We start from the raw sequence: 26,343 nt of genomic DNA on the forward strand, positions 1-26,343 counted from the left end.
AGCACAACCAAAGAGCTAACAGAACAATGTCCAAGCATCAGGGAGAAGAAAACACTGCCTGTAACATAAGTATGATTGATAAAACTAAATAAAAAGACATACACAATACAGACAGAGTTGTATTAAACGTTCCTAAAATGTCATTTCTTATGCAATTTTCACAGGAAATCTTGTTTTGTAATACCAAATGTAGGTGATGCAACTGATACCAGCACTTTGTCATACACACCTCATCTATCACAAACATACACAGCCAAACCTCCCAGCACTTCTAGTAGCAATAAAGATGCTGTTATTGAAATGTAATAAGGACCATGTGCACTTTATTTGAATTCAAACGTAAAGTCTTATGTCCCATCAGGGACCAAGAGGTTTAATAGCCTAAAGCTATAGGTGTCATTTATGGTTGAATGCACATTTGCATTAAACTTGAACCGTGACAATGCAGTAAGAAGGGGAGAAGACCTTTTATTCCAATGATTTTTGTAATTATGTGTATGCAGGTAGGTCTTTAATGTGATGTGTGGTATAGGCTATCTGAAATGAACTGAAATAAAGGCGACAATGTGTACAGTAGGGGTGGGGAAAAAAATAATCGAAAATCGTACATATCATATTTTTCAAAATCGACTCTTTCTTACTTTTTTTTTGCCAATGATTGAGCTACATATTTCCTGTTTATGCGGTACCGCTGACTGCAACTACATCACATCTGTTTCCAGCGGAACAGAGTGAAAGCCGAAAAAGCAGAACATCCATCTTATGTTCTTCTTCACAAAGTAAATAAATGTCAGACTGACTGACTGACATGTGATGTCATTCTTCAGTTTTTAGAAATGGCTCATGATATATTGTCTCTAGAAGTGTATTATTCAACTGCTATCGAATCACAATACTTCTAGAATGGCAATGCAAATCCAATCAGCACCCATGTATCAGGAAAGAATCGAGTCAGGACCAAAGCATATGGTCCCAGCAGCTGTTTCTGTTTGTTAGAATCAGCTGCTTCTGTAGCAGCAGCACCATCTGTTGGTGATATATCTTTAACACATGATTACAAAATAAAAGCTACATCCTTTTTTTAATCTGATATTGTCTAATGTGATATTAAGGCCAACCTTTTTTTAACCACAGTAAATTGATAATGGATGCACAATGCGAACAAACATGAATGTAATAATGAAAACAGACAATATCCAGGCCTAATTTAAAATGTTGACAACGTGGGGATGTGTTTGAGCGAGCCTCATTGGTCGGCTGAATGAGCTCCTTGTTTACGGCTGTGGACCAATAGGAAGTGAGCCAGGGAATCCAGCCGCTCCGGAACGGAAAGACACACGAACATTGCAGCGGAGTGCTGACAGGATGCTGCAGAGCCGCGAGCATCCCACTCCCCTCTCAGACATGGGACGTTAGGCGAGCCTACAGGACACAGGACACGGAGCATGGGGAGACAGAGAGCGGCTGCCTGGGAAAGCAGAGGACAACAGGGTGAGTGTATACCGAGCCGTTTAACTCCAGCATTTGGGACACTCTCTGCCAGATCTCATTTATCATTTATTTATTTAGCAGTGCATAGGAAACAGCAGAGATGGTTAAAGATGTTTGTCTTTGTCGCTACAGTAGTGTCTCTGTGTGTGCTTCTGTGCTTGGTGCTTCTGTGTTGTTGCTGTGTCTTATTGTGTGTCTGTGCACTTTTACCTGTCTGCTGTATATGCTACTTGTGTTATGTTTCTCTCATGCCATCAACCTGCCAGCTGTCATCATCTGGAATAGTGGTTGTGTCATGTGACTTGTCTATGCTTATGTGTTCTTGTTTGGCTTGTGTGTTGTCTTGTTGTATATCTTATCTAATGTTATAAGCCATCAACCTGCCAAGGGACTGCAGATGAAGATTAGCCTGTATGGCTAAATCTTTGGGGTTTGGAAGGGGCATTTGTATCAGAATACAGCATAGAAAATCTGCTTAGAAATTAGGGCTGCACAATTAATCGCAATTTTATTGAAATCACAATAAGGACTAGTGCAATATCCAAATCGCAGGGGGGGCGCAATATGGCAAAATATATGTCAAACCGTTCTGAATGAAGTACTGTGGTGCTGCAGACATGTCCTGGCCTACAAATCCTATCCTACAGATCCTTGCAAAAATCACACTATAATCATTACATTTTTTTAAGATTTAATATTAGTCAATGAAAATGAGAATAATGATCTTTCCCATCAATATTGTGAATCATATTGCAATTGCAATATCAGTCAAAATAATCACAATTAGATATTTTCCTCATATCGTGCAGCCCTAATAGAAATATAGGAAATATTGGATAGGATAGAACAACATAATGTAATTCTGCTAAATAAAACATCACATTCATTATTAGTTTCTGTTGTTTTAATTTTAAACAAATTGTATATCAGAATACAATATACATTTTCTATATGCTCAGTCCGCCACACTTCCCTGCAGGCTACATGCATGCTAAATGGTTTGTTCCATTTCCCTTGGAAGCCAGAGCTGGGAATTACGTCACACCGAGCTGAATGAGTTCCATTTACCAGTCGGATTCTTGTGGGGGTAGCTCTAGCCAGGTTAGCCATTGTTAGCAATACCAGTTGATAACAACGCATTAGGCTGTTTTTTGTGCATACAAACAGCGTAGCAACATGTCCACAGATAGAAGTTGGACAGGCTTGTGTGTACGACTGATTTAGTGAGACACAAATAAGACGTGCTAATAACTGTATGTTACTACAGCTTTCACTACTGTTGTTGCACGGGGCAGCCATGTTGGATTTTTAGCTCGGGGTACTCGGAGGTTGTCTGAGGTTTGAGCTCAGAAACCTGAGGTACAAACATAGTCTGACATGTCCAGACTAGTCCACACAGCATTCTGGGATGGGAGAAAAACGTGCTCTGGTTTATTGGCATTTCTTTAAACCAATCACAATCGTCTTGGACGGTTCTAAGCTCCAGACGGAGCCACGGTGCCTCTGCTAAATAGTCTCAGGAAGGAACTTGTTTTGGTGGAACATGTGTACGTTCAAAAGTAGTTTTAGTCGTGCAACAGAGAACTCAGATTGGACAGATAGTCTAGCTAGCTGTCTGGATTTACCCTGCAGAGATCTGAGGAGCAGTTAACCATAGTCCTCACAAATCCACCAGAGGTTAGAACGCCAACACAAAGACAGATCAGATCAACGGTTCGTGTTCAGTAGCCTAATGGCTGAAGGAATGAAAGAATTTCCATACCGATTAGTTTTCCGTGCAGGAACTTATCTATAATATTTACAATATGAGCTTGAATACAACTCATAATTCAAAGATGGAGGTTGGGGCCTCAGGGGCAACAAAAATTGGGGGCCACTGCATTTTATTTAGCATTTACATAGTCTCGTTCTGTCTACAGGGCTGTGGATAAGGTCTGTCTACACCACAGATGCATTCTGGGATAGGAGAAAAAAAATGCTCTGGTTTATTGCCATTTCTTTAAACCAATCACAATGGTCTTGGGCGGTGCTAAGCTCCGGACGCAGTGATGGTGGCTCTGCTAAATAGTCTCAGGAAGGAACTTGTTTTGGTGGAACATTTGTACCCCGCAACAGAAAACTCCACATACATTCTTACATGAAGTTAACTGTTGACACAATGCAGTAACATGAACTATTAAATTAGCTGATACATGGTTAAACCTCATTTGCTCTTATAGGGCTAGGCAATATATCGACATTGATATATCTAGATAACGTCTTCAATTTTGGATATCGTGATATGACACAAGTGGTGTCTTTTCCTGGTTTAAAAGGCTTTATTACAGTAAAGTGATGTCATTTTCTGAACTTACCAGACTGTTCTAGATATTCTGTTATCTGCCTTTACCCACTTAGTCGTTATATCTACATTACTGATGATTATTCATCAAATCTCTCATTGTGTCAATGTTTTCTGAAAGCACCAATAGTCAACCCTACAATATCGCTGCAGTATCGACATCCATGTATTTGGTCAAAAATATCGTGGTATTTGATTTTTTCCATATCGTCCCAGCTCTATGATCTTACCAGTGTATCTCCGTGTGTACTTCGTCCACAGCAATCCCACCAATCAGTCCCAAAATGTCCCAGTTAGAGAGGAAATGATCTAAACATATTCTTTGTAAATCTTTACAATCATTCCCTGAAAGAACCAAGCAGGCCTGACTTGTTGCATTGGGAGCCTGTCGTTTCCTGATTCTGAGAACGCAGATAGCGGGAGCGGCCTGATGTCAGGCTTTGTCCTGTGAATGTTATCAAATGGAGTCAGTGTAGGGGTCCTTGCTTTTGAAGTTTGGGAACCACTGCTCTAGGTATCTCTTCACTCACATAGTTTTGATTTTATGAATCCAGGTTTGAACATATGTGTTTTTTGAATCTATGTTGGGCTGCTCACAGCATGAGCATTTTCTTAATTGATTTTCCAGAAAATGTACTATACTAGGCCATACACTACAGTATATGTTGATACCACAATCTGAATTTCATATGCAGCAATAAATAGGCCTGTAACAATTATTACATAATTGTCTAATACATAACCACGGTTTCTTTGTTTAACAGCAATGAATTTCTTAAGGAGTATGATTGGTCATGTTGATTTTGTTTAGATATGACAAATTGTAATTATATAAGTGATTATTGGTCAGACTATATATATTTGTATTAATATTTTAATCGTTAGTTGTTGACACTTGAGCCTATACACGTTCCTAGAAACAAATATGACAGGGGGGGAGGGGGGAACAGTTAGAAAACATGTTTTATGATAATAAAGAGGCGTGGTTTACTTCATAGGCTGTGTATTTGTGTTATTGTATTATCAGGGTCACATGACAGTGATATAGAACTAAAAGATGTATCCTGGGATTCACTCAAAACTTTAATTTGTTTAAAAAAGTAATACATAAATAAATATTTTTAAATTTGACTAAAAGAGACAATTATAATGTTAATCACAATTATTTTTGAGACAATTAATGTACAGCAACATTTCGAATTGTTCCAGCTCTAGCAATAAAATATGTTATTCCCATCACCCACTACTAATTTGAAGGATTTTAGGGCTCTGATGAAGTGGAATTATTTCACAAGAAAACAGAAAATGTAAACATTATGTCGTATCACATACATGTTTTTAACCCATCCATCTTCGTCCGCTTATCCGGTATCGGGTCGCGGGGGTAGCAGCTCCAGCAGGGGAACCAGCTCAGACTGGGGGATCCCGAGGCGTTCCCATGCCAGGTTGGAGATATAATCCCTCCACCTAGTCCTGGGTCTTCCCCGAGGCCTACTCCCACACTGTAAACCCGAATGTTCAAAGTAATTAAATAGATTAAGTGGGGTATACTCAAAATTTTAGAAAAAGTTATACTAACTTAATTTTGTCAAGTTGGTGTAACATGTTCTTCATTTTTGAGTATTGTTAACTAATAATTTTTGATTAAATGGAACTATTTTGTGTATAAGTAAGCATAACTTAAAAACATAACTTAAGTGCAACTTAATAGAATTAAGTAATTACATACTAAGAATGATAAAGTCCTGTTATTTCTATTGTTTCAAATAGGGGTTATTTAAAAAAAAAAACTTAATTTATATAGCACATGTTAAAATACAATAAAATCTCAAAGTGCTTCACCAAATAAGTAAAATTGATCATAATAAATAAATTGCAATCAGCAAATGGTCTGAAATGCATTAGACATTAGTGGAAGACAACATGTATTTATTTTATTTATTTTTTGTATTTTTAAAACAGTAACAATTTGATTGAGGCAAATGGTCTGAAATGCATTAGACATTAGTGGAGGACAAAATGTATTTATTTTTTGCATTTTTATTGTCATCAATTTAATGTTGCTTATATATTTTTTATTTTTATTTAAGTGTTGAGCAGCTGCAGGGATCATTTTTTATGCCGAGTTAATCTCTGATTCAACCTGCGAACAGAAGGTGGTGCTAATTTGCATACTACCTTCCTTACCGCTCTTTGGAAAAAAACAGAAGAAGAAAAGTTTGAACAACGCAGCAAGGCGGGAAGCAACAGACAGTAGGCTTGCAGAAGTTACTACCTAAGCAGCAGCAATCAGCCTCACTGGACTTACTGTAAGTTTTGAATGTTAATATTCATTCACTTTTACTTCTTTTATACATTATACATTTTTACATGCGTTTGTCTCAGAGAGTGTAGAACTTCTCCAAGCCCCCGCCCTTCACTTGCTTATCACGGAAGTCTTGTAGGGATTGGCAACTTGTCAGATATAGGTTAGCTGCTAAAGAGCTAGCTAGCTAGCTAGCTAATTAGCGCGACCACTAACGTTACACACTCCAGCAGCACAGCTAGCGACCTACCACTACCAGACTCACTGAAGAATTTTACGACGGATGAATCTAGTAATCACACGCTCATTCCCCGCTTAAAGGTGGTGTTAGAAAATGAGTTGTTAGTAGAAGCACTAACAGACACCTCATATGCGATAGTTAGTTTTTTGTTGATGGAAACTTTCAATAGTGCACCGCTAAGGTCCAATATCATATTAAAAGAGCATAATGAGTCAAACTGAGTTCCTACACTGCAAGTCCGCGCTCCCTGTAGCTTCTAGGGACGCTCGTTTTAAATTCTGTGTGAGCAGACTGTCTGAGACACGGAGATTGCTGTTAACAGAACACGAGTCAACTGCCCGTGCTCGCCCACTTGTGTTGCGTCGGTTTTAAAACAAACGACCCTGCTGGAGGCAAGCTGCTTTTCATGACAAAGATGAATAAAGTAAAAACCCTTAACAGTAAAGCTTTGGTTTGTAGAAATGGCATTATTGTTGATTAAGCATGCAGTAAGGTTCAAGTGCTGCTGCTTTTCTTTACAGTAATGTTAATTTTGCTTGATGGCTTTAGTAACTTCACACTTTAGGGATCAAATGAAAAGATCATTAACAGGGAACATTTATAAGTATTTATAATTCGACACTCTTTGAATGCTTTTACTTGTTCAGTTTCAGATCAGTTTATGCCTTTGCATCTCTCTGTTCCAGTTTCAAAAAGTTAAGGAAGATAACTGGAGATGTGATAAAGATACCAGGTAATCCAATGACACACACACACACACACACACACCTCTAAATACCAGTAACTTAAATTGGTTTTTTTTTTTCAGACAATGTTTTAGTGTGGTAACCCTAAATCATACACACTCCCACATACACATATCATTTGTTTATTCTACTTGCCTGTTTGATCAAAATAATGCTTTTTGCCGTATTCAAGTCAACAGTTCATGAATGTCTTCTGTTCACGAATATCATCTTCCTAATTGATATTTAACCTTTGGCACTGAACAGATCATATTTTACTTTGTATTTGCTTGCAAATATTGTTGAAGAAAGATGGTGGAGACCACATTCCCCCTATGCCGACAGACCATAGTGATATCCTGCCCACCAGTGAACGAGCTCATGGACCTCTGGCCTGGTCTCAAAATAGAGTCTGAGGTAATATGGATCAGCTCTCTCTTTTAAAGTGAAAATTGTGATTCTTACTCATTTGGCCAATATTTTTGCTTTATAAATGTGTGCTAGATTCGTCAAATTGGACTGTTTTTTTTAAGTGTTCTCCTCCTGCTGTTATTTCTATGCAGTTGTATGCAGAGTTCCAGCGGATTACAAATCAGAACCTGCCCAACACATGCTATGCTGAGCTTGACCGCCATCTTCCTCAACCGATGACCTTATTCAGACAGAAGGCATCAAAAACTGGGAAGACAGCAGATGCTCTGGCTAAAATTAAAAAAAAATCAATGATGAACAGGTAAATAGATTTTTACACATTTCATAGGTTGACCCAGTGGAACATTGAACAGGTTCAATGATTCAAATGAGCTTTGTGAATTTTGCAATTAGTCCACTTTATGTTTGCCATTTGTCTGATTGCATTAAAGATGTGAACAGGTTAGAAAGTGGTAAACTACCACCAAGGTTGCAGACCCTCAAGAATGGCTTAATGATGTAGAAACTCATCTGAAAAAAGGCTGCAGGGTAAAGCATTATAAAAGGCTAGTTCAAAGTTATCTCCTTTTGTCTAAATAATGCCTCAAAAAGTTACTGCACTACTTTGCAGGTGTTCAGCCAATAGGCCCAAACTACACAATATGCCTTTGTTCTCATTAATATAATGCAAAAGTAACGCTAATGTTTTGTATGTTTTAATGTTTTTCTTAACCATTGTGGGCTGCACAAGATGACCCACATTTCACTGTGCATTTGATACTGGTTATGTAAAACATTTACATTTTAGAGTTTTAAGTGAAAATGTTCTTAAACAGTCTATAGAATTTTTGAAATTTCACCCAAATTGCTGCCCTGTTGCCTTACTCAGGAATTAACCAGGAAGCCAAAAGCAGTGTTTTTTTTCTTTTATAGCTGTAGCAAACAATAATTTCATTTTGGTATTATTTATTATTGTTTTTGATTACTCCGATTATTTTCCTGACTATCTGATTAGTTGTCTGGTCAATATCAGAAATTTGTGATACATATTTATTTCCTAGGGCCTTAAAGCAACACGCCTACTTATTGGGGCTTATTCCCCGTATCCCCCAGAGTTCGATAAGTCCATACATACCCTTCTCATCTCCGTGCGTGTCGTAACTCTGTCTGATGCACCCACGCCTAGCTTAGCACAGATCCTGGAGGTAACCGGCTCCATCTATGCTCCTAATAAGTGACAAAATAACGCCAACATTTTCCTATTTACATGTTGTGATTTGTATAGTCACAGCGTGTACGAATAACAAGGTCACATGAGACACAGCCATCTTCTAACCGTATACAAACTGGGAACTATATTCTCAGAAGGCAAAGCACTGCTACTTGGGTGGAGTGATTTGCTTGCAGAACTCCAGGCGAACTCTCTGCTCCTCACCACGGGGCTTCTCAGGTGCAAATCACTCTGCCCAAGTAGCAGAAGTATCAGTGCTTCACCCTTTCTGAGAATAGTTGTCAGTATGTATACGGTTAGAAGATGGCTGTTTCTCAGCAGCTAGCAGTGGGTGCGTCAGACACGCACGGAGATGAGAAGGGTATGTATGGACTTATCTAACTCTGGGGGATATGGGGAATAAGCTAAAATCCCAATAAGTCGGTGTGTTCCTTAAGTGACCAGGAACACATTTGGAAGGCTAGAAGTTTTTCTTCTTAAAAATCTCTCAAATGTATTTATTTATTTATATACAATTTATTTAAGTATATTTTAAAATTATTTTTTTATTCTATTTATTTTAATTTATAAATGTTTATTTATTTTTGTATTTAATTTTAAATTTAACTGTTCAAAAGCGGACTTTCATGACTTTTAGATATATTAAGTTAGGTAAACTTAATGTAAGTGAGGCAATCAGTTGCCACAAAATTTTTAAGTTTTGAGTCACATGTTTTTAAGTAAACAAACTCAACATATTTGACTAATGTGTACTTAAAACAATGACAACACAAACTAATAAACATTGAGTTTGGTAAACATAAACTGGTGTGGTTGTGTACTTATTTTTTTAAAGTTCTGTGAACTTATTCCTGTGGTTTGTCATAATAACTGAAAATAATTGAGCTGCCTTAACAGAAAACTGTAAGTCATATTAACTGCAAATATTTGAGTTGAGTTAAATGAGCACTTTTAATTTAACTGTTATCAAAAGGTACATGTAGCAATTCATCCAACCTTTTAAGTTCTGGAAAATTTTGACTTTTAAGTTAATCAACTTAAAAAAATTGTGGCAACTGATTGCCTCACATTTTTTGAGTTCTGGTAACTTATTCGGGTTTACAGTGCAGCTGGACGTGCCTGGAACACCTCCCTAGGGAGGCGCCCAGGGGGCATCCTTACCAGATGCCCGAACCACCTCAACTGGCTCCTTTTCAACGGCTTTGCCTTCTGGCTCAGCTCTCTTTTCGTCACAACGGTGCGATAAATTGAATGTAATACCGCACCCGCTGCGCCGATTCTCCGACCAATCTCCCGCTCCATTGTCCCCTCACTCGCAAACAAGACCCCAAGGTACTTGAACTCCTTCACTTGGGGTAAAGACTCATTCCCTACCTGGAGAAGGCACTCCATCGGTTTCCTGCTGAGAACCATGGCCTCAGATTTAGAGGTGCTGATCCTCATCCCAGCCGCTTCACACTCGGCTGCGAACCGATCCAGTGAGTGCTGAAGGTCACAGGCCGACGATGCCATCAGGACCACATCATCTTCAAAAAGCAGCGATGAGATCCCCAGCTCACCAAACTGCAACCCCTCTTCACCCCGACTACGCCTCGATATCCTGTCCATAAATACTACAAACAGGATTGGTGACAAAGCGCAGCCCTGGCGGAGGCCGACTCTCACCTGAAACGAGTCCGACTTACTGCCGAGAACCCGGACACAGCTCTCGCTTTGGTCGTACAGAGATTGGATGGCCCTGAGAAGGGACCCCCTCACCCCATACTCCCGCAGCACCTCCCACAGTATCTCCCGGGAGACCCGGTCATACGCCTTCTCCAGATCCACAAAGCACATGTAGACCGGTTGGGCATACTCCCAGGCTCCCTCCAGGATCCTTGCGAGAGTAAAGATCTGGTCCGTTGTTCCACGACCAGGACGGAATCCGCATTGTTCCTCTTCAACCTGAGGTTCGACTATCGACCGAACCCTCCTTTCCAGCACCTTGGAGTAGACTTTACCGGGGAGGCTGAGAAGTGTGATACCCCTGTAATTGGCACACGCCCTCTGGTCCCCCTTTTTGAAAAGGGGAACCACCACCCCGGTCTGCCACTCCTTAGGCACCGTCCCCGACTTCCACGCAATGTTGAAGAGCCGTGTCAACCAAGACAACCCCTCCACACCCAGAGCTTTAAGCATTTCTGGACGGATCTCATCAATCCCTGGGGCTTTGCCACTGTGGAGTTGTTTAACTACCTCAGCAACTTCCACCAGGGAAATTGATGACAATCCCCCATCATCCTCCAGCTCTGCCTCTACCATAGAGGGCGTATTAGTCGGATTTAGGAGTTCCTCAAAGTGCTCCTTCCACCGCCCTATTACCTCCTCAGTTGAGGTCAACAGCGTCCCATCCTTACTGTACACAGCTTGGATGTTTTTAACGTTTTCTTTTATTTACATTTTAACTTTTATTTTTTTTATATCAAATTGTGATTTATTTTGGTGGATGGCTGTATTTTGGGTGAAACCGAGTGGAAACGACTGGTCTGACGGCTGCTGTGTTGTTACTGGGACCCGGTCTGGCACATCAATGTTTAAGCTTTCTAGAAAAGTCTATGTATTTGGTTTGAGAGATGCATTTCTGGCAATATCAGTGGAGATTACTGGTATTATTATGGTCAGAAATGTAACAGAGAAGAAAAAATGTGTGCGACAACTTTAAATAGTTAAATCTGCAAAAGTGAAACCGTCGGTGTACAGTACACAGTCCCATACTAAACAAGCAAACAACGCAACATGCTGTCAGTAACACACACACACACACACACACACTGCTGCTGATTGGTTGTTATATGCTGGAATTTACTTTCAATTGAAACTCAATTTTAAAAGATTTCTTAATGTAAATGTATTCCCTGTCTTTAGAGCGTGTGTGTGTGTGTGTGTGTGTGTGTGTGTGTGTACTCACATGTGCATTGGACGACATTGTCCTGGTCCGTTCTACTCGATTCATTTGACTTTATCATTTTACACTTTTATTTATTTTACTCCCTTGTGTTTTTTCTACTTTTTGCCATTTAGTTTTTTTTCTCACATAAATCACGCAGAATATAAATTGATGTGTCAACATATAAGAGCTTGAGGTGTTAATGGTGCCTTAATCAGAGAAACACATTAAGCAGTTTTGAATTGAGCATTCAGTGCAATGCACGATAATTAATATCAGCCATGCTGTTGACAGTTCCTGTATTTATTGATCCGTTTGCACATGCCTGACGACATACATCAGTGTAATTAGTCATTGTCCATAACTGTCTGTAAATGCAGTGTGAGTGCAATAAACTATGAACAGTAAAGCTGATCTAATTTGTCATGTGTCCATTTTAAGTTTGTCACACTGATTCCCTCTTTGTTTTAGTCTCTTTTTCATGGAATGTTTAATAAGCCCTGACAGGCCTGACAGTCTTATTGTCGCCTTGTTCATTTTTTTATGTTTACAAGGAAATGGGTTGTGTGCACTGGCTAATTTTTGTGTTAACAAAGCTGAAATTATGAATTATTTTGACTAATAGTTAAGATCAGAGGTAGAATTTTATCAAAGTTTAGATTCCGGGATACTGTTTTGAAACCATTTATTGTTGGGCAGTTTGGTTGAAAGAAACCCAAATGTCTGATATAGAAACTTTAAAAACGGACAACAGCAGGGTTAAACACCGACATCCATCAGTCTTTGTTTGAGAATCAAAGTGTTAAAGGGTAACTACTGTTTATTTCAACCTGGACCCTATGTTCCTATGTTTTGTGTCTAAGTGACTGATGGGAACAACAATCTTTGACATTGGTCCAGTATTAAGAGAGATCTCTGCAGTCAGCAGCAGAGAAACAAGCTACAATGTAAGTTAATAGGACGATTGTGCAGCTTGGATATACGTTCAAAAAAGTGCTCTTTTGCCACTGACAGACTCAGATTATTATTATTATTATATATATTATTATTATTATATAAGTGTCTGACAACATTATGGAAAGGATTCCTACAGAGATAGACCTTTGTAAAACCTCTTTAAGACCTTTCTGTTTAACCAGAAACCGCTCTGAAGTCACTAGCTCTAAACCAACCAGACTCCATTTAAAAAAGCAATACTTTTAGCGTGTATAGAGCCAAATCTGTAAACTATGTGTTTATTTCAACCAAAACTAGAGTTGTGATGGTTGGAAAAGTGGAAAGACGACCCAAAATGGCTTTTCATAGATTTATTTTGTTTCTGTCCACTTTGAATGAAGTGTGTTTTACGATGCTTATATTACTGTTTATTTACATGGAGTCTGGTGGGTTTAGGGCAGGGGTCTTCAACGTTTTTTTAAGCCAAGGACCACTTAACTGAGAGAAAGACGGAGCAGGGACCCCCTACTAATTATATTGTATAAAATGAAGTTGCATATTAAACTAGGCCAACAATAACGTGGAGGGCGGCATAAAGCCTTTATACTTACCTTTTTGCAAAGAATACTAAGCTCTTAAAATAGCCTACTAATTGTTGGCATGGTTTTATAAATCATGTTTTAATGTTGAACATACATGTGTCACAGTGAATCCTTAGGATTAATGCATCTGTGGATGGCCTTAGTGACTACCTTGACTATAGGCCAGTAAGCAGTGGGGATTTATATTTGCTAATATATTGGATTCATGTTAAGACTTTTTCATTTTTTAAAGTTTTTTCAAAAACAATAATTTGGAGGCCTCCCCTGTTTGAAAAAGGATCTTACTCTTTAACAGAAAGGTCGACCTCCTTAGAAATCCTTTCCATAATGTTGTCAGACACTTAGAATATTAATCTGAGTCTGTCAGCGGCAAAACGAGCACTTTTGTGAAGGTAAATACAAGCTGCACAATTGCCCTATTAACTTACATTGTAGCTTGTTTCTCTGCTGCTGACTGCAGAGATCTCTCTTAATACTGGACCAATGTCAAAGACTGTTGTTCCCATCAGTCACTTAGACACTAAAACATAGGAACATAGGGTTGAAAAAAACAGAAGTTACCCTTTAAAGTCAAGGGGTGGAGAATAAAATACTAGCACAGCCTTGGTTTCTGTAAAAGTGAAAGGACTAAATAGGGAATTGCCAATTGACTTAAAGTAATTAACTGGTAACACACAAATACATTTTTTTTCAAACCAAGTTACAGTAACAAGTTAGATTAACACAATGGCTTTGAAATTGAGTTGACAAGTTTTCTTGTAAGTTTTCTGTTTTTTTTTTCAGAAACAACATTAAACGTGGAACAACAATTTAAGTATGCAGCATAAAAATGTCTATCTGAAAAAACAAGGAAATGTCTTTAAGGCACACAGCCGTGCAGGAAAAACAGGAACCCAACAGAAGCAAAAGGAGAACTGCAACTTGGAAGACCTATATACATGAACACAGACATCGTTTGAAGACCTCAACACATGCTTACATTTGTTGAATCCATTTCAAATATTTCACGATGAATGGGCAATGTCCATATTTTATATTATTTTTCACAGCAGGCATTTTGACTCCTAGCAGGAAAAGAAGGGGTGCAAGTGCTAACATGGCTCTGCATCATTGATGTGTGTCAGTAAAAGGAACAGAAATGAGAGGCCGCCGTGTGTGTGTGTGTGTGTGTGTGTGTGTGTGTGTGTGTGTGTGTGTGTGTGTGTGTGTGTGTGTGTGGGGGGGGGGAGGGGAGGGGGGGGGGAATTATCCATCAAAACACCAATAACGTGTTCCTCACTCCAGGTTGATTGATTGAAGGAAGTTTTCCTATTGGTTTACGAAAGTGCTGTTGTTGTTCCAGCAGGTGGAGCCATATGTAAAGTTAAGGTTATGAGTCATCTTCCAGTAGTGTCATTTTTGGTTATGAAATTCTGATGGGAAGTGTGATCAAATCGCATCTTAAAAAAGCCATCCCTTCAATTTTTTGGCTAAAAGTAAAACTAGTCCAGGTGCATTTAGTGAGCTCATCATGTGATCATCAAAGTCATCGCATGTCACAGACTTGTCGTAGTTGCTAGTTCTAAATAAGTAAGTGTGACACTTAAAGAGCCCCTAATATGCTTTTTTGGATTTTTCCGTCTTTTAGTGTGTTTTATAGTTTTTTTGTGTATGCAATAGATGCATAAAAAGTTAAAAACACATTTCACTCCATATGCTTTCTCTCCCACAGACACTTTTTCTCAAGTGCCTAAAAACGCCTCGACCACATTCCTGATTGAAATTCCTCCATTAGTGATGTCACTGATTGAGAAAGCAAGCCCAGTTTTTCATATGTGCTGCCCATAGGTGCTGACTGAGCAAGCACAGCCTGCCCAGTGGCTTGTTTGAATTAGGTTGACCAATCACAACAGAGTGGGCCAGCTGACCAATCAGAGCAGACTGAGCTTTTCAGGAAGGCGGACAAGAGCTTAGACAAAAGCTGTGTTAGAAACTGTTCCCTATCACAGAAATAGTTCCCTGTATAGTGTGTTCGTCATTTTGAAGTGGTGCGAATTCTCCGCGGTTAATTTCATTCACTATATAGTCCACTATAAAATACCCACAATGCACTGCTAGTTTAAATGTACATACAATGTAGCCTACATTTTACTCCTGTATCCCACAATGCAACGCGGTCGAGTTTTCCCGGAGGAGAAGAAGAAGCACCCGCAGGAACTGAAAAGGAAATATATATGTATATATGGTTTGTTTACATGATGCTGGGTGTGCCCGCCTCTGTCACACATTAACCGGCTCATCTGCAACGATACTTTCAGTGTGTCTGAAATCTCGTTTGGTCGTTCCCTATATAGTTCACTATTTAGTCAACACTATATAGGGAATAGCGAGTGAGGGAATGAGGGAACGGTTTCCAACACAGCTCCAGTGATTCAGAAGCTGCAGCAATGGGCAGTATGAGAAACATAACATGTTAATATAATATATTTTCAACGCATGTAAACCTATTCTAGGAGACCTCAAGAGTACAAATATGATACTTGAAAAGGAGTATAATAGGGGCTCTTTAAAAATGAATTGAGACATGAGGCCACATTTCATCTGAAGTAAGAACAGCTGAGGAAGTGAAGGCAGCTCACTTCCTCCTGTGGGAAGAGATGTGAGCAATGCGAAGACCACAAAGTGTAACGTAGACATCATATGGCGACACTTTCCATTCCTCAGTGCATCGACTCCAAACAAATCTGAGGCCCCTCACCTCGAAGATGAACTGCAGTCTGTACGCAGCCTGTTTAGCCTGAAATGTCACCGTGTTGCACAATCTCCTCCCCACTGCATTAGCTCTGCTGTTTGGCTTTTCACTTTGACTCTGACACTGTGATGCACATTACTGCCGCTGCAGAAAAAAATATCATACTTGCCTCAAAGAGTTTACTGTTTATTTACTTTTTGTTCATTTATTATTTGCTTAAAATACAATTTTAGAGATGATGAGAGACTAAAACATAGTTGTTTTTCACGTATTCATGTGTTTTACTGTCAGGTAAAAAATAATAATCAGAAAAAGCAGTTGAAAACTAGAGAAGCATTTTCTGGAGAAAATGTGTGTGATTGCTGTGCACATTGGTGCAGATTGATGTTACTTAATGACTTCATAATCATAAGAAAAGTCATTGCGATCCTTATGTATTGGCTTAGTTGTAGATGGAATGGGAGTGAATGCTTCTGCATTAGGCTTTGAAGTAGTTCTGTCAGTTAAACGCGTTATTAACGGCGTTAACGCAAACCCATTTTAACAGCGTCAATTTTTTTATCGCGAGATTAACGTTATTTTTGGCCTAGCAAACTTTGTAGTTTTTTTTACATGCTGTTGTAGTAACGTTAGAAAAACTACATCACCACAACAGATCTAGCTAGACCGGAAACAAAACAACAGGCACGGCGCACACACTTGTTTGGGCTTGCGAGCCGGCCAAAGAGTAGTAGGCTAACGTTACGTTTTGAGTGGATGGCGAGCGCGAGACGCTGAAATGGATGCCAATAAGATTCTGAATGGAAAGTTTACTTTTTTTTAAAAGTTGCCAAATGGTTCCATTGACAAGACCAAAGTGATCTGTGTGTTTTGTCGTTGTGAACTGAGCTATCATCGCAGCACGTCGGTCTGAAATACCACTTGATGGCCAAGCACACAGCTGATGGCCAAGTACACAGCTGATGGCCAAGTACACAGCTGATGTCCAAGTATACAGCTGATGGCCAAGAACACAGCTGATGGCCAAGTACACAGCTGATGGCCAAGAACACAGCTGATGGCCAAGTACACAGCTGATGGCCAAGCACACAGCTGATGGCCAAGTACACAGCTGATGGCCAAGCACACAGCTGATGGCCAAGTACACAGCTGATGGCCAAGCACACAGCTGATGGCCAAGTACACAGCTGATGGCCAAGCACACAGCTGATGGCCAAGCACACAGCTGATGGCCAAGCACACAGCTGATGCCAATTCTCCACCCCCTCATCAAAGCCAGTCCGATCCACTTTTCCATGTTAATAAGAGCATTAAAATGAGAAAAAATAATTGGACAAAAGGAAATTTAGAATATTTAGAATAGATAAAAATGTGCGATTAATTGCGAGTTAACTATGGCATTAATGCGATTAATCGCGATTAAATATTTTAATCGTTTGACAGCACTACTTTGAAACATTCAGGTATGTAGCAGTATTCATAGTTGAACAGTGTGTAATATAGAAGATTTTGAGATCGGAATGGTGTTTGCACTGTATACAATAAGCCTATGTCACGCAACAATTGAAGACCGGAAGAATGTCTCTGAGTGGGGATACGGCTCTTCCAGTTAGCTTTTTACAATGGCGGAGCCCGATAGATCCTGCTGGACCAAGTCTCTCCGCTACCTGCCTGAAGTCACCTCTGACCACGTGGTTGGGATTGTAAATGAACACTCTCAAAGTAAAAAACATTTTGAAAAGGGCAAAAAAGGCAAAAGTTACAAGACCGTGTAGAGAAACTATCAGAGACTTCAACGGTAGAAGCTCACTCTAGCCGTTCGCGGTTTCGTGGGTACGGTAAACGTTTCTATGGTAACAGCGATTTGGACCAATCAGAGACGTTGCTGTTACACTTAGGATTGTGGGTGGTGTAGTTTTTCTCCATAAAATTGTGGATAAAACATGTTTTTCTTAAAACACGGTTGATTTCATACAGACTTCTAGCTTGTACAGGAGCAGAAACCTTCGTTACACAACCACGTAGCTCGGGGTCAGTCTACCTCGGATGATTTAGATATTATGGGATGGTTTAGATATTATGGGATGGTTTAGACATTATGGCTGATAAACATAATCCTTATGGAGAAAGACAGTTCTAATTCCCTACTCCGCGTTCCGGAAGCAGAAAGTGTGACATAGGCCTATAGCTGAGATATAAATATAATATCTCAGCCATTGTATATGGGATTGTGTTTATAATGTAATATAGGGCTGGATTACTTAACACGATTCCTCATTGACTCATTATGGAAAGATTTACTGAAGTTAAAAAACTTGTGTTAACGGTGAAAGCACCTTGTACTGTGTCATTTCACTTCATACTTTTTCCCATTTGAACTTTTTTCTCTCAGTCAGACCACAAGACAAAATAAGAGTTCACTTGCACAACGTAATGTGCAAAATTGACGTTTTTCTCGATTACACTGTTTTTGTGATCGTTAGGAGCCAATATCGTAATCGCGATTGAAAATTTGGGGTTGGGGTGGATGCGCAATCACGGAAGGCTTGTATCATGTGGACGCGCCGACAGTGTTGTTGTCATTACTTAGAATTCCTCATGGGGGAGACAGAAACTACACACTATAGCTTTAAGACACTCATATTACAGTGACATTACACACATATATATATTTTGTGTATGTATATATATTCTTTGTAAATATAATATCGTTTTCCTCTTTATTACATCCCTTAGTTCTACTTTCATAAAGTTCTATTTTATTGTTTAGAATCAGAATCAGAAAAAGGTTTATTGCCACAATAAGTACACATACATGGAATTTGTCTTGGTGAATGGTGCAAACATAAACAAACAAAGATATTAAACATTCAAATGAAATACAGAAAACAAATATATACATACAAAATAACTGTTGCATAAGAACAGAAAAAAGAGGCTGAATTGCTTGAGTGCAGAATGTGCAAATGCTATTTTCTAAGTTTAAATATTTTGAATCCACAGAATTCTTTTTAGAATCTGACTTATCAATATTGTTGGTAGATGTGTGGCTTTAAAAACTCATTAAATGGGCAAATAAATGCAACTTTAGAATTTACTTTTTTGCAGGAGACTGCACAAATTTACATAGGAGAGGTAAATATAGCATTAATGGTTTTTGAGTTACAGGCGAGTAAAAAAAGGCACGCAAGAAGAAGTATGCAAGACAGGATGTGTTGGTTCTCACTTATGATGCAAATTTGTAAAATGTTGCTGATAGCAGGTCCACCCAAACACTTTTTTTTTTCTATATTTGTGTGGATGCGTTTCGACATAATTGTGTAGCCCCTAACCCAACACTAACCCATAATTCACAACATGCTGTCAGTAAAATACACACACATACACACACACACACACGCACACACACACACACACTGCCCCAGCCTGCACACACATTTACATTAGGAAATCCCCTTTTAAAATAGAGTTTCTCAATTTAATTTAATTGAAAGGAAATTCTAGCACATCACTACCAATCAGCAGCAGGCTGGGGTGGTGTGTGTGTGTGTGTGTGTGTGTGTGTGTGTTTTATTGACAGCATGTTGTGTAAAACACACCAAAGCCAGCTGGCACTTCCTGATTGGTAAACACGTTCTGCTTATGACACACGACTGACAAACTGTCCCCACTTACACCGCTCAGTGCTAACACACACACACACACACACACACACACACACACACACACACACACACACACACACACACACACCATAGGATGTGTGCAGCTTACAGTAAACCCCCGAACAATATACAAAGTAGTTAAAATTAGCCCCACCTTGACCATAGCGATGCTGCTTATGAACGCATCAGTAAGAATAATAATCAGCAATATAATCAAATATGCAAAATAACACTATGAATATGAACACACTGAATGGGGCCATTCTGCATGATAAGATGCTTTTTTACATTGTGCTGATAATACTTTTACATAAGATTTTAAATGCATGACTTTGACTTGTAATAGAGCATATTAACACTGTGTTATTACAGCCGTCTCCTGGGTAGAGAAAACACTTAGCAGTGAAAGAAGAGCAACACAGAGACACCATACCTCCATGTCCACATTCAGGACTAAGAGAGCCATGTTGAGTTCGGTACCTACATCCATCAGACTCATAAACTCATGAATACCTGATCTGTTTATTTATTCATTTATTTATACATACGTGCATATATACATTTTTTACATAACATTCTTTTAATGTTTTTATTGCCTATTCTTAATTTTTCATGTATTGTGCTTTGCTAGTTTTTTTGTTACCTTCGGACTGCTGGTATGTGATGTGTGTGGTATATTGTGTTGTGTTGCGTTGCGGAGTAGTTTAGTTTATTGAGTTTATTATAGGATCCCCATTAGATTAGATTAGATTCAACTTTATTGTCATTGTGCAGAGTACAAGTACAAAGACAACGAAATGCAGTTAGCGTCTAACCAGAAGTGCAAAAAAGCAGAAAAGTGCAATGTGAAATACAAGTATAGACAGGTGGTGCATAGACAGGACAAGAAATATATTGCAGTGTTATAAGAGCAGAATAAATATGGCTATGTAATATGAACAATGTATGAACAACATGTACAGATATGTGCAATGTAGTAGCAGTGACATTATAATAGTAATAAGAATAATATAGATATATGCAGTGTATTAGCAGAATATATAAGAAAAACAGAATAAATATGGATATACTGAATGAACCATATAGACAGATATGTACAGTATGTACAGCTATGTGCAGTGTGGTAACATAAGAGTAGTAAGAATAAGTGTACGTGCAGGATGAATAGTATGAAGAGCAGTAGAATATGGTTATGTATAGGTGTAATTACAGTATGTACATTTGTAAATAAATAAATTAGGGCTGTCAAAATAACGCGTTCATTTCAATTAATTAATCTGAGAAAAAATAACGCGTTAAAAAAATAACGCCGATTAATCCATTCCACATTGACGTTTGACCCGGAGCCGTTCTAGCCACCATTGGACTGTAAAATGAAGGAGGGAGACGAGAATGTGCTGCCTGGATCATTAACTGGAACATTTACTTGTAAAAATCTTCTTCCTGCCAACCCTGGCTACCGAAATCTGGTGCCACTGATATGTCTGCTCTTCTCTCTGATGCTCTGAAACAGACGATACAGGAAACACAAACACCGCTGCACGTGACGCTAGTTAACGCTATACTCAACAGCAGCTAACGTTAGCCTACCGCTAGCTAGTTAACACTATACTCGACAGCAGCTAACGTTAGCCTACCGCTAGCTAGTTAACACTATACTCGACAGCAGCTAACGTTAGCCTACCGCTAGCTAGTTAACACTATACTCGACAGCAGCTAACGTTAGCCTACCGCTAGCTAGTTAACACTATACTCGACAGCAGCTAACGTTAGCCTACCGCTAGCTAGTTAACACTATACTCGACAGCAGCTAACGTTAGCCTACCGCTAGCTAGTTAATACTATACTCGACAGCAGCTAACGTTAGCCTACCGCTAGCTAGTTAACACTATACTCAACAGCAGCTAACGTTAGCCTACCGCTAGCTAGTAGCTGGATTAAAAAAGTAAAAAAGTTTAACTGTGTCTTACTGTAGAGGATTCAACACCAGGGTGTAACAATATGCAGCCGCCTACGTCGGAAAAACACAAACGTTGCGTTCAATGAAACTGGTAAACTACAGCCTCGTGGTGCATTTGAAGTTATTGTAAATGTCCTTTTCCCATCTGGTGGTTGTTTTTGTCGTTCAACAGCAATTTACTAGTGAAATAAGTTATTGTTATTGTTATACATTATTATTAAATCATTTAATTTTGACTATATGGCCTTAGCAATAAAGTCGCCAACTGTTGTTTAGTACCTTTCTTTTTTTTAATTAAAAAGTATCGGTTCAGGCACCGTTAATTATGTATGCGATTAATTTAGATCAATTAATCACAGAGTATGTAATTAATTCGATAAAATGTTTTAATCGATTGACAGCCCTAAAATAAATAGAACAGTATGGGATGGGGTAGGGTAGTGAAAATTGTCCGGGGGGGGGGTTTAGTAGGTCAATTGTCACTGGGATTAGCTATGCCCATAAACACAGCTACTCTTCCTGGGGTCCACATCTAAAAACATACATGAAACATGACTCAGCACATTTAAAAACATACAGTACATGAAACATGACTCAACACATTGAATAATACTTACATTTACACTACGCTACAAAAACAAACGTGGAATGATGAAAAACAGTTAATTATAATCAACTGTAGTTAATAATACAAGTTCTATGGAACAATCCCCCTATATGTTGTATATCAAGGCAGGGGCTTTAAGGCACAAAAAGCCAACAAACTAAACATAAATGAATATCAAGGTCCAATAAAAATATATATATATATAAAAAAATAAATAAAACACATCTAAGTGATCTTTAAGGTATTTCATTATATGTTTATATTTTTTGTATTGCGCTGTCACTGGTGTCATTGCAGTTGTCACATCATTTCCTGCGCACAGCAGGCGGTGTTGGTCAGTGTTCGGATAAAAAAAAAAAGGAAGTAAAAGAATTAAATTGTCAAGGAAGTTGTTGAAATGAGGAAGCTTCAGTGCTCTGTCACCTCACTACATATATGATCAGTACACAGTATAGGCCGTAGTCCGGCTGGGGAGCACAGTGCGAGTGAGTGACGCTTTTCATGTGGTTTTGACGGCATATTTCTTGTTTTTTAAGGAGCTGGCTGAATTTAACATGATGTGTTGGACATGTTCAGACTGCTGGCAGCCGGTATGCTGAAGGACTGAGAGAACCGAGCCAGAGGAGGAGCCGCACTCGGGACTACTTCACCACATCGTATACAGTAAGCTCACTTAGACCTGTAAGAATTATCACATCATTGTCTAATTGTCTTTTTTTTCTTCTCCATTATTACCGTTTCTTTGTTTAACAGCAATGAATTGCTAACATGAGCTAAGGTCTTAAGGCGTATGACTAGTAATCATTGATTTTGTTTAGATATGACAAATTGTAATTATATAAGTGATTATTGGTCAGACTATATATTTTTATTATTATTTCAGTTGTTAGTTGTTGGCACTTGAGCCTATACACGTTCATAGAAACAAAAATGATGGGGGGGGGACAGTTAGAAAACATGTTTTATGATAATAGGTTTACTTCATAGGCTGTGTATTTGTGTTATTATATTATCAGGGTCACATGACAGTGATATATAATTAAAATATGTTATCTGGAATTCATTCAAAACTTTAATTTGTTTAAAAAAGTAATAAATAAATAACTAAATATTTTTAAGTTTGACTGTAAGAGACAATTATATTGTTAATCACAATTATTTCTGAGACAATTAATTGTACAGCAACATCTGGAATTGTTCCAGCTCTTAACATCAGTATTTATCTTTCATCTTTTTTGTTGGTTTAGGTAGACTTTTTGACTTTTTGCTTCCTTATTTCAAAATGTTCAATGTTTTTTTTTTTTTTCCAAGAATTACAGTTCCTTTTCTTGCTGGGGTTTTCATGTCTTACCAAGTTATTTCATCGCTCACTTTGCTCATTTTTTTTTGATTAAACAAGAAAGAAATCTGCCAAAGGGGGTTAGATCATTCCTCTTGTCCCCAGTTGCCCTTATTTCAGAAAATTAATTATTATCTTGAAATGAATAAAGCATATAACAGCATAAAAACATTTCATGTGTTTCCGAGACAAATGAAATGCCCTAACGTTGCCCTTTTATCAACCTACCCCACTGATAGAGTTTTTTTTACATATGAAATGGAAACAGACTTGTAACATGTTGGGTGTGGACCAGAAGGCACTTTTATTTTCACGAGTAAAAATACAGTTGGTCCATGTCTTTATCAGTGGTAGAAAGTAATGGAGTACTGTATGTAAGTCCAATTTTAGGAACTTTACTTTAGTATTTCGGTTATACTTAATATGGCTTCACTGCAGATCCCGAGAGAAATATTGTACTTGTTACGCCTCAAAAACATTTTGACAGCTGTCATTATTTTGCAGATTAAAAATACACACAACATTAAAAACCCACGAGAAGCTTCTAACCAGAGAGGTAACCCCCTCATAAACAAATCAACTCTACGCTCGTCACATTGAGATGTCTGTAAGCGGTTCCCCTCTTATCTGATGGTTTCATTTTAATAACTGTGTGAGACCAAAGGGTCACAAAACCAAGAAGTTGCATGTTGGTATGTGCAGCACAACTTTGTCTTTGCTTCTTTGCAACCACATGAACCATCTCAAGACTCCCTGTTGTGACCCTTCAGTCATGTGAAGTTGTTCAGTTGGGGGCCCAACCTTGAGGTTAGGAAACACTGAATTAATACCCAACTGTATATAAAGTCTACTGCTCTTCATACTATTCATACTATTCATCCTGCACACACACTTATTCTTACTACTCTTTTAATGTTACTGTTTCTGCACTACAATGGTACTATTACCACACTGCACATAGCTGTACATACTGTACATATCAGTGCTCGAATTATCTTTTTGTCTTTAAGGGGGTCTCTCTATCTCGTAAAAAAAAAGTTGGCACACCCCGCACATAGCCTAACAAGGCTACACAATTAAATAGCCTAGGCGCGAGTGGCGCTTTTGCGCAGTATATGTGCACGGTAGGCCTAGGCTATAACTTGACACACGCACACAACAGACAGAGAGAGGATTCCTTTTAATTAATTTCAACATATTATTGATTGTAATACTCCATATTTCATTTAAATTTCGCAATACAAAGAAATAGACTAAACGATTTAGTCTGAGTGTCATTCTCAATTTCACAATGAAATCAAACGTAACTCATTGAAACGGACCACCGTCTCAGATCTCCTCAGTGTCAGACCCAATAATACATGTAGTCTTTAGCTTCTACACAGGGAACATGCACTAACTGGCAGAAATGAATAAAGCCATTGTACAGCCAAACTATGTTCTAGTCTTATAATGTACACGTAGTGATAACAACACCTGGGTGTTCAGTCGTCTCGTGTGTTGAACCGTGGAAATAAATAGACAAACAATTTTGGAATTTGCACTGCGATGTTGTCGGGAAGCCTATAAGCTTGAATATTCACTGAATATTCCGCCATCAGAGATTGCATTGTATTGCTGACAGGTGTTTCAAAATATCTGGGAACTTTTCGGGAGCTCTGAATGGCAGAGGATAGCTAAAGATGTATTTATATTTAAGATGTATTGGTGGTATTTACCTCAAAAGCACATTAAGCTAAAAGCAAGGTGACTTCTTCGGACTTGCGAGTGCTGTCAAATCGATCGTAGCCTATGCAGTTTGCTCACATAGCCTAGTGGTGTGGTGATGAAGTGCAGTCATGCTGCGTTCATGAGCGTAGGGTAGGCTCAGGTCTACGTCCCGTAGTAGCCTATATTTTATATTTTAATTTACCGTCTTTAATGGTAAGAGACTGCACAGGGATGGATAATGAGCGTTGTTTAAGATTAAATTACAATGTCACATATGGCAGACACCTTCAGATGTGAGAGACCCCCTCAGATTTTTGACTTTGTTGCTTTCATGGGAGCCAGTCGTCACTCTATGGGAGCTCGGCTCCCTCTGGCTCCCACGTAATTCGAGCACTGGCACATATCTGTCTATATGGTTCATACTGAATATCCATATTTATTCTGTTTTTCTTATAATAATACACTGTATATATCTATATTATTCTTACTACTAGTATAATGTCACTGCTACTACATTGCACATATCTGTACATGTTGTTCATACATTGTTCAAATTACATAGCCATATTTATGCTGCTCTTATAAGATAACTGCTAATACACTACACATATTTATATTTAATTTATATTACTCTAAACCACCTTCTGTAAACCAACTGTACACTACAGTCTACACTGCAATATATTTCTTGTCCTGTCTATGCACCACCTGTCTATACTTGTATTTCACATTGCACTTTTCTGCTTTTTTTGCACTTCTGGTTGGACGCAAACTGCATTTCGTTGTCTTTGTACTTGTACTCTGCACAATGACGATAACGTTGAATCTAATCTACTCTAAAAAAAAGTAGTTAAAACTATCCACCGCCAGTATTTTAATGTGATGTATAACTAAATATCTTATGTATCACAGGAGCCACTAGTTTGATTGTAAATACATATTAGCTGTACTACTATCTATATATATATATAGACATACATATATACACACACACATATATATATATATATATATATATATATATATATATAATAATATATAAATATAATAAAAATATAAATATATATATATATATATATATATATATATATATCTATATATATATAGATATATATTTAGGCT

At 38.4% G+C, this 26,343-nt stretch overlaps 1 protein-coding gene and 1 long non-coding RNA gene across 4 annotated transcripts in view; one reads left to right on the forward strand and one right to left on the reverse strand.

Moving 5' to 3' along the window:
- Nucleotides 1–1,476: 1,476 nt before the first annotated feature.
- The window catches only part of syk (spleen tyrosine kinase), a 55,907-nt gene continuing 31,040 nt past the window's right edge, over nucleotides 1,477–26,343 (forward strand). For 2 of the 3 annotated variants that reach the window (XM_031282184.2, XM_031282202.2), the window contains exons 1-2: nucleotides 22,550–22,657; nucleotides 22,749–22,835. The gene's annotated coding sequence lies outside the window, so the exon portion shown is untranslated. Of the gene's footprint in view, nucleotides 1,492–22,549; nucleotides 22,658–22,708; nucleotides 22,836–26,343 lie in introns of those variants that run through there. The other variant, XM_031282192.2, reaches the window with a different exon arrangement.
- LOC118493116 lies at nucleotides 8,821–25,401 on the reverse strand. Its single transcript, XR_004895078.1, has 3 exons — nucleotides 25,230–25,401; nucleotides 24,431–24,435; nucleotides 8,821–8,842 (listed from the first exon to the last, which is right to left on the reverse strand). It is a non-coding gene; the product is annotated as an uncharacterized LOC118493116 (long non-coding RNA).

Source organism: Sander lucioperca, chromosome 14, assembly GCF_008315115.2.
Source record: "Sander lucioperca isolate FBNREF2018 chromosome 14, SLUC_FBN_1.2, whole genome shotgun sequence".
Taxonomy (NCBI): Eukaryota; Metazoa; Chordata; class Actinopteri; order Perciformes; family Percidae; genus Sander; species Sander lucioperca.